The sequence below is a fragment of the Drosophila suzukii genome, unplaced genomic scaffold, assembly GCF_043229965.1.
Source record: "Drosophila suzukii unplaced genomic scaffold, CBGP_Dsuzu_IsoJpt1.0 scf_22, whole genome shotgun sequence".
Taxonomy (NCBI): Eukaryota; Metazoa; Arthropoda; class Insecta; order Diptera; family Drosophilidae; genus Drosophila; species Drosophila suzukii.
Window position 1 is genome coordinate 306,527 of NW_027255909.1, and position 10,097 is coordinate 316,623.

At 37.4% G+C, this 10,097-nt stretch overlaps 1 long non-coding RNA gene across 1 annotated transcript in view; it reads left to right on the plus strand.

Annotated features, from left to right (window-relative positions):
* LOC139354781 (uncharacterized) overlaps window positions 1-9,076 on the plus strand; it is a 31,102-nt gene extending 22,026 nt beyond the window's left edge. Inside the window, exon 2 of the long non-coding RNA XR_011605638.1 lies at window positions 943-9,076. This is a non-coding gene — a long non-coding RNA (uncharacterized lncRNA). The remainder of the gene's footprint in view (window positions 1-942) is intronic.
* Window positions 9,077-10,097: the final 1,021 nt, after the last annotated feature.

Sequence of the window (10,097 nt, forward strand, 5' to 3'; positions counted from 1 at the left end):
TAGCTGCTACAGCATGAACTCTTTTAACAGTCACACTTCAGCGGTGGTGTGATCGTGCAGTGTGAATGGCGACAACAGCTGACCTGGTTCACCTCTAGTTCTTGGCTTTGTAGTGTCACGCTGATCCGTGCAGGGCAGAATCAGGGAATTGAAGGGGTCGAGCAAAGTGATCAGGGCTTTCCAGCGATGAGTTCCTGGCATAATTGTGGACAAAATGTTGCTTGGAACTCCACGTTCTTGTCCCACGTGTTTCCCAAAGGGATAACGAACTGCGTAAGAAGTCTAGGATTCGTGCTTACACAGGGTAGTAATAAGAGTCAGGGATAAGAATAAAACAGTTTGGGAAGATAACAAAGCGCTGATCCCGGATTCTCTTTCAGAAAAGGCCATTACAGGATTTATCCAGCGATTCCAGATGGTAGACCCACAATCGTCCTTTTTCAAAATGTGCCATTGGACGAAAGGGGCTTTCATTTTTCAGGCCGAGGATATCCTCTTTAGAATAGTGCATTTGCGATTCGAGTTCTTACTTTAGAGCACCCGCTGGAGGAATGGAAGGAAGCGGAAAGGGTATTTTGTCCGGAATATGGAAATCGGTACGTCCGAATCTCTGTGGTACTTTGACCATGACAGGATGCCAGATATGGAAAAGACGACGAGAGAACACCATGATTGTACCATTGAGGCCAGCTACAGTTCGTGACAAGAAAACAATGAAATGTTGAAACTGTCAGAAGTTCCAAGATTTTAAAAACGTAGCACCGAAAGTTTTGGGAATCGTGAAGATCTTAGCCACTCCATAAGTGGAAAAGGCGCCATTAATATGCTCGAATTGACATCTTTTGTAATAGATAGACAACAAATTTCAGACAGACGTTTTATATACAGATTTTAGTAAAGCCTTTGACTCTGTTAACCACTCTCTTCTTTTATTCAAATTAGATCAGCTCGGAATAATCTGCAGAGCACTGCAGCAGCTGATCTACAAGAAAATCGATGAGATGCTCCACCACAGACGATCACCACAGACAATCACCCCAGTAAGGAAGCCAAGGAAGAACCGCGTAAGCTTGAGTGTATGAGTCATACAGACTTTAAGAAGAGATTTTTTGTCCAATGCAATGCTTCGGAAGAAGCGGAGGAAGGTATATTGTATTTTTGCACGTTGATGCATTAAGAGCAGTAGAAAAAAGTGGCCCAAACGACACCAAGCACGTGCTTGTTACGCGCGGGAGTTACCTACCCTACGGACCCCCCAACCAAACCACATCGTGCTACCCTGGACGGCGGCCAACGATCGGTCAGTGGCCGCCCATAACAACCAGAAAGTGCAGCGTCAACAACAAGCAGGATGTAGCTCTGTCGCAACATCGGTTGACGACACCAAAGACACACACATACTTACACACACATATACTTACTCTTAGAATTACGAACATTGTATTTAGCTGAATAAGACATTTTCGTGCAGCAAGGGTATACATAAACCCAAGCTGAGTAATAAACTTTAATCTGAATTTCAAACTCAAACTGAGCGGCAGCGTTATTATTTTCTGAAGACAACCAAACACTTGGCATTACGCCCATCTATACATAACTGGCGCAGTCGAACGGCCCTTCCAGGATCAGGAGACCAGAAGGGAGAACCCACAGGAATATGAAGATAATTTTAGTGTAAGTTAATATAAGTAAATACACCAAAAGAAATAGAACAAGTGTGGAGGTGAAAAGAAAAATAATATGGATAGCAAAAGACAACAGTGATGGTGCAGTATGAAAAACAATATATATAAATATGCAATACACAAAAAAAAAATGGAAATAAAATATATATAAAAATGCATATAAAGTGAAGTTTTTCCGTTGTTCAGTGCGAACACGGAAATAACAAAGATAAATAAATATTAAAATGCAAACAACCCAAAAAGTTCAGGGCGAACTTAGTGCTATGTTCAAAAAGTGAATGGTAAATCATCTCTACAATTATTTTGTGATGAAAGCCAAATCATTTAAAAATAAAAATAAAAAATTAAAAACAAGGGTGCAGTAATTTAACATCTCTACAGCTACGGTTGTGATGGTAAATTAAATGAGAGCATTAAAAATATACAAATATACAAAAATAAAAACAAGTATACAAGAAATAAAAATTAAACAAAGGTGCGGTAATTTAACATCTCTACAGCTACGGTTGTGATGGTAAATTAAATAAGAGCATTAAGAATAAACAAATATATAAGAAAATCCGATATCTGGAATCTATTAAAGAAGTTCTCTTTATAGGTGAAATTCGACCCTCACACTGTCCGACTACCCTACGTCGAGGAAATATACACACACACCAACATAACACTCACACGATTGCAAGTATATATATAGAAAAACAATTACACATTATTTTTGCCCACACTGCTAGTCCATAAAAACTAAAGTCAAAAATTTTTCAGAGAATCTTCACCTCCACACCACCAATCACCAAATACGATATAAGTAAACCTTAATACGTAAGCGATAAATTAATTTCTAAGAAATTACCGAAATAAGAAAGTAAAGAGTAGATGTCGAAACTCAATAAAGTAAAAAACATACTTCCAGGTAGCAGAATCAGAACTAGACAGAGTACAAGTTTGCCAGACATTAGGGAAGAACCAATTAGTGCTGATCAGATAATTTTACGACCTCCATCTGTTAGTATGAGTTCCTCAGACACGTCTACGGTTAACACCAGCATTAATTCGGCCGAGGTTTATGCGTCCTTACGCATCCCGGACGCAATTAAATTTTTACCGGAATATAATGGGGACTCGAAATTACTAAGCGATTTTATTAATAACGTAGAATAAATTTTAATGCTCATAAGGGGCACAGACCAGACCCCATATGGACAATTTTTGCTACGGTCCATTAAAAACAAAATAGTAGGGAAAGCCAAAGATATACTAACGGCCTCAGAGGCTGGCCTTAATTGGGACGAAATTAAAGAGGCATTAATTTTGCATTGTTCCGACAAAAGGGATGAACACACCCTTTCTATCGAACTTCACGGACTGATACACAAACAATTGTCAGTTCAAAAGTTGTTCGACCAGATTATAGATATAAAAACTCTCCTTTTCAAACTTATTGACACTAAAGAAACTGACCCTAACCTAGCTAGAGCAAAAAAATCGATATTGCGGGAACTTGCCTAAACACCTTTTTGATGGGTATGAGAGGCCAACTAGGAGGGACGATTAGGGCTATGAAACCAACCAATCTGCAGGAAGCATACGATTGGGCAATACAGGAGAGAAACATATTTTTGCAGGGAACACAGACCAACACTAACCAACGTAATAATTATCAGCCTAGGGAAAGATACCCCCAATACAACAATAGATTACAATATAACGACAGAAATAGTAGGAGAGACGAGGTAAGGCGATATACAAGTTATAACAACAGAAACTACCGATACTCTGGACGGAACACAGAACGCAGCAATTCTAGTGGCAGGAATAGGGAAGTTCCGGCAATTATGCCGAAGCAGGAATCAACCGGTAGATCAAGCTACCCTAACACTAGATCTACTGCCAGATTACACAACATTGAGGAAAACAAACAACAGGAAAAACAGGAGAATAATCAAGTACATAATATTGATGAAGATTCAAATTTTTGGGACAGAGCCTCAAAGTCCAAACGGGATACTTAAACCAAGTGAGCCATGGGTGCCTACTTCCCTACATTGTCCTAACTCCATTCAAAGATGGCACACCATTGAAATTCTTAATAGACACTGGGGCAACTATGTCCTTCATAGACCCCTTAATAATTCCGCAAAAAGACCAAAAAAAACTCAATACCCCTATTCCAATCAAAACAGTACTGAAAGTCCATTTTATTGAAAAGAAAACAGAAGTCAAACTTTTTAACAATTCAAATGAGGAAAGAAAATTCGATATGTTTATATTCCATTTCCACGATTTTTTCCAAGGACTTATAGGAATGGATATTTTACAACAGATTAACGCAGTTGTTGATATTCCAAAACTACAACTCCAATCAATAGTCGGCAACCTGAAATTATATCAAGAACAAAATGTGGCCACCGGAGTACACGTAATCGACGAGGAGTCGAAAACCCTCGTTCGATTACCAGTTACTGTCACCGATGGCACATTTTTGTGCGACAACATCGACGTTAACAAAGACTTAGTCATAAACGGGGGCTTATATCAAGCAAAAGACGGATATAGTTTAATGGAAATCGTTAACTACTCTGAAGAAAAACAAAACCTATTTGTAGATTCTCGAATAAAGGTGAATGAATTCGCCCCATCTGATTATTTGGAAGCTAGACCGACTCTTGATTATATAACTAAAGGGAAAAGTTATAAGTCAAATAGCTTCGAACTCTTAAGGACAGACCATCTAAACGACGAAGAAAAGACAGAACTTAAGAAACTAACAAGGAAATTCCCCAATCTTTTCTATCAACAAAGCGACCCTCTTACTTTTACAAATCTTGTAAAACATAAAATTAAACTAACGGACGAAAATCCAATATATACTAAACCTTTTAGGTACAGCCACATTGAATCACAGGAAGTGCGAAGACAAATAAACGAAATGTTAGAACAGAAAGTGATCAAACATAGCCACAGCCCATGGAGTGCTCCAGTCTTTTTGGTCTCAAAAAAGATGGACGCTTCAAACAAAAAGAAATGGAGACTTGTAGTAGATTACAGAAAACTTAATGAGAAGACAATTAAAGACAAATATCCAATGCCAAATATAAACGAGGTACTAGATAGAATAGGATGAGCAAAATACTTTACAGCTCTAGATCTGGCAAGTGGTTACCACCAGGTGGAAATGAAGCCCGAAGATACTGAAAAAACCGCCTTTTCAGCAGAAGGCGGCCACTTTGAGTTCATTCGGATGCCATTCGGCTTGACTAACGCCCCAGCCACATTTCAAAGAGTAATGGATAACGTATTAGCCGACCTAAACGGCAAATGCTGTCTGATATACCTAGACGACATAATTGTTTTCTCACCCTCTCTCCAGGAACACATGACCCACTTGAGCCAAATTTTCGAAAAACTATCAAAAGCTAGACTTAAACTTCAACCAGAAAAATCCGAATTTTTAAGGAAAGAAATTGAATACCTAGGACATGTAGTTACGGATGAAGGTGTTCGACCTAACCCAAAGAAGATAGAAGCCATTAAGGCATTTCCTATTCCCAAATCTAGAAAGGAAATCAAATCTTTTCTCGGACTTTTGGGGTATTATAGGAAGTTCATTAGAGATTTTGCGAAACTGACTAAGCCTCTAACCCAGAAATTAAAAGGAAAAGCACCGATAAAAATCGAAGCAGAGTTTACGGAAGCCGTAGAATTGTGTAAAACCTTATTGTGTAATGATCCAATTTTACGTTACCCGGATTTTACCAAACCCTTCATACTCACAACAGATGCTAGTAACGTAGCCATTGGTGCGGTATTATCACAGGGAAACGAAAACTCGGATAGGCCCGTTTCATTCGCAAGCAGAACCCTGTCCGACACGGAACTAAATTACTCGACAGTCGAAAAAGAAATGTTGGCCATTATCTGGGCTGCTAAATATTTTAGACCATACCTATTCGGACAGAGATTTAAAATACGGACAGATCACAAACCACTGAAGTGGTTAATGAACTTCAAAGAACCAAACTCAAAATTGGTCCGCTGGAAGTTACAACTCAATGAATATGACTACGAGGTCGAATATAAGAAAGGATCTCAAAATCTAGTAGCAGACGCATTAAGTCGAGTTAATTTAGAAGCTAACACCCATAGTGTAGACGTAGGGAAATACGAGATAAAGAACTCGGAAACTCCACTAAATGAATTTAACATCCAAATTGTCATTTTAATGAACCCCAATTCAACAACAAAAGACGAGACCTTGTTTGAAAATAAAACACGAAAAACATACGCAGAACCGAATTTTACCACCGAAAAGCTATCAGAAATTCTCAACGATACGTTAAGACCACAAAAAGCTTGTGCAATCTTAACTTCGGACGAAATTTTTGAGTTAATTCGACCTATTATTAAAGAACATTTCACCAAAACAAACAAATATAACGTGGTCCGCTGTAAAGAAATTCTTAGGGATATTCTAACAGAAGAAGAACAGGAAGCAGAAATTAAAAATTATCACATTAAATCCAATCACAGAGGAGCTGAAGAGACCTTTAATCATCTTAGAAGAACTATCTACTTTCCAAAAATGCGGCAAGCAATATCAAAGTTTACTAACAATTGCGATATCTGCCAAACGCTAAAATACGATAGACAACCTCAAAAACTAAAGTATGCAATTACCGAATCACCACCTAAACCCCTTTCGATAGTCCACATAGACCTATATACGATAAATGGAAAGACAATCTTAACCGCAATTGATAAATTTTCAAGATTCGCAGCGGGATATACAATCCCTACAAGAGACTGCCTTAACACAACCAGGTCACTTCGAAGTTTCATTAACACATATGGTATTCCTCAAAAACTTATTTTTGATCAAGGTGCTGAATTTTCGGGAAAATTGTTCAGGGATTTCTGTAATCAATATAACATGGAAATCCATGTAACATCCTTCCAGCAATCTTCAAGTAACTCTCCAGTAGAGAGACTTCATTCCTCCTTAACGGAAATTTATAGAATAATCCTTAACAAGAAAAAACTAGAGAACCTATCTGTCGATCATGATGACATACTAACGGAAACATTTATAACGTACAACAATTCTATACATTCAGCAACCAAGCACACCCCACACGAACTTTTCACTGGTAGAACACACACATTCAATAAGGAAATAAAATTTAACAACGAACACGACTACTTACAACAGCTTAACGCCTTTAGGGAAAAACTATACGCTCAAGTGCAGAAAGACACAATTGAGCAGAAAACATCAAGAACACAAAACCTAAATTTGAACCGAGCCAAACCCGTAGAAACAAAGCCGGACGACATTATTTTTAGAAAAGAAAATCGCCGAAACAAATTAACGGCACGATTTACAAAACATACTGTTTTAGAAGATCTGGGAGACACTCTTATTACTAAGAAACGTCAAAAATTACATAAGTCCAAAATTAAAAAACGAATACACAATGAAAATAATGACTCTTTTTAACAATTACCTTGTCCTATAACTCTTACAGCCTCTCCCTATGCTACGTGACGACACAGTCATATAAAATGATAAAATTCCAACCCGATACGCCACTTGTTAACATCAACTTAGGGGAAGCTACACTTGTCAAGACATCAAAAACACTGTCACATGTGGTAGACTTAAGAGACTATCAGGAAAATATTGATAAAATCCAATTAGCATTAAATAATCTCAGAACCATAACCTTTTCAGGGGAAACAGTACACATCCTAAACTCTAAGGTACAACAGGTACGGGAAAAACTGGGAGCTTTGATTCCAAAAAATAGAGCAAGAAGAGGGTTAATTAATGGCCTAGGAAGTATAGTTAAAATAATTACAGGAAACATGGATGCCACAGATGATAGAGAAATTAAAAACCAGTTAAATGGATTAGACAAGACCAACTTAGAAGTATCCGAAAGATTAAGCCGTCAGATTGAAATAAATGACGAAGTTTTCATTAGATTCAAAAACATTACTGAACACATAAATAGGGAACAAGAAACAATTAACGAATATATCAACAATCATAATAAAGACGTTTATAAAAAACTGTCACAAGAACATAAAGAAATCCACCTGTTACAATATATAAATCGTATAAGTTTTAATATTGACATTCTTACTAATCATGTTAACAATATTGCGGAAAGTTTGCTTCTATCAAAATTAAATATCATACCCAAATACATATTGTCAAAACTAGAAATTGAAGTAATCAAAAATATAATAGAAAAGCAAAATTTCAAAATACAGACAGACGAACAATTATACCGATTATTAAATCTAGAAACCCTAGCGGACAAATATAATAGATTGATTTTTAATATTAAGATACCAATTTTTGATCCACACAAATTTGTACTTTCCCACATAATCCCCTTACCTATAAGAAACACAACAATCCTACATTTACCCAAATACATTATACACAACGAATATAACATATTCAACATGGACGAAAAATGCACCAAAATTTATAATCAGTACGTCTGCCACAACGACGAAGTTTTCCAAAAATTCAGTAAGGGATGTTTAAAAAGCATTCTGAACGGGATAGCAGCTACGTGCGAGGCCAAGGAGACAGGAACGGACGAGATAATTATAGAAGCCGAAGACGGGAACGTTGTTCTAATCAATGCCGTGAACATATCTGTCATTCTCTCTTGTAAACAACAGTTTATGTTCAGCGGATGTGCATTGATTAATACCAAAAACTGCACAACCCAAATTAATAATTTAACATATGGCGAAAACATAGGTGAATTCACCGAGGACCTTGAGATATTTATACCTACAAGAGCACCAATTTTCATCAACAAAACTACCCAAGAACTAAGCCTACAGACTTTACACCTTATGGGTACAAGAAATTTTGGGAAAATTTTAAAAATAAGAAATTCAACGTCTTCACATCTAATATACACATATGTTTGGCTGGGGATTACAACAATTGGGGTAATCCTAATAATGGTCCTGAGGCGGAATAGAACGTACATCATTCCCGCAGAGCCACCCATCAGTCTCGTTCCGACCATCCCTTCACTCTGGCCGTCACTTCAATCCAGGGGGGGAGGAGTTACCTACCCTACGGACCCCCCAACCAAACCACCTCGTGCTACCCTGGACGGCGGCCAACGATCGGTCAGTGGCCGCCCATAACAACCAGAAAGTGCAGCGTCAACAACAAGCAGGATGTAGCTCTGTCGCAACATCGGCTGACGACACCAAAGACACACACATACTTACACACACATATACTTACTCTTAGAATTACGAACATTGTATTTAGCTGAATAAGACATTTTCGTGCAGCAAGGGTATACATAAACCCAAGCTGAGTAATAAACTTTAATCTGAATTTCAAACTCAAACTGAGCGGCAGCGTTATTATTTTCTGAAGACAACCAAACACTTGGCATTACGCCCATCTATACATAACTCGGGCCCATTTTTATTTCGGGCAAATACGATTCGCGAGAAAGGTACATAGAACAAATAAATACAGAACAAAACATAGACCAACTAAGACTAAAGCAAATGAGCTTAGATTTTAGTTTATAATACAGGGATAGAAGTTGAGGAACAACTTAAATGATATAGGGTGATATAATTATTAGAAGGAACGCGAAAGGGCTCGTGCAGACTAAAATTAGATGTACATCGTGGCAAGTTAATAGGATAGTAATTTCGCATTAGTCTAACTTGAATATTGAAAGTTAGGCGGCTTACAAAATCTACGGAATCAATATCACCTCTGATAAGATTATTCATAAAAATAGTACTAGCATAGTTCAACGATTTAGTAGAGTAGGCAAATTAATTCAAAGCAATCTACTCGAGTAAGAAGCCAACCTAACTTTTTGATCCAATTCAAACCACGTAAGGCAAAAAGAAAAAACATTTTTGGCGTCATAACATTGCATTTAAGATAGTTTAAGTTGAAAATGTTGTACTGACACCATTCCTGCTATCTATTAATATCTGACTGCAAGCAGAAACCAGACTCAATATTATTATATGATAACCAAAGCTTACATCATCATCATCATACATTAATACATTAGGGCCTAAATGACTGCCCTGAGGCATTCCAGATGCCACGTAGATAATCTTGGAAACAGCGTTTTTGAATATAACCCTCTGAGATCTACCATTCATATAGCTTGAAATCCAAGTTAACAGATTATTCCGAGCTGATCTAATTTGAATAAAAGAAGAGAGTGGTTTACAGAGTCCAAGGCTTTTTCTAAAATCTGTATACATAACGTCTGTCTGAAATTTGTTGTCGATCTATTACAAAAGATGTCAATTCGAGCATATTAGTGGTGGTCGATCTTCGCTTAACAAAACCATGTTGACACGGTAATATCAAAGATTAGCACAAATGTTGCC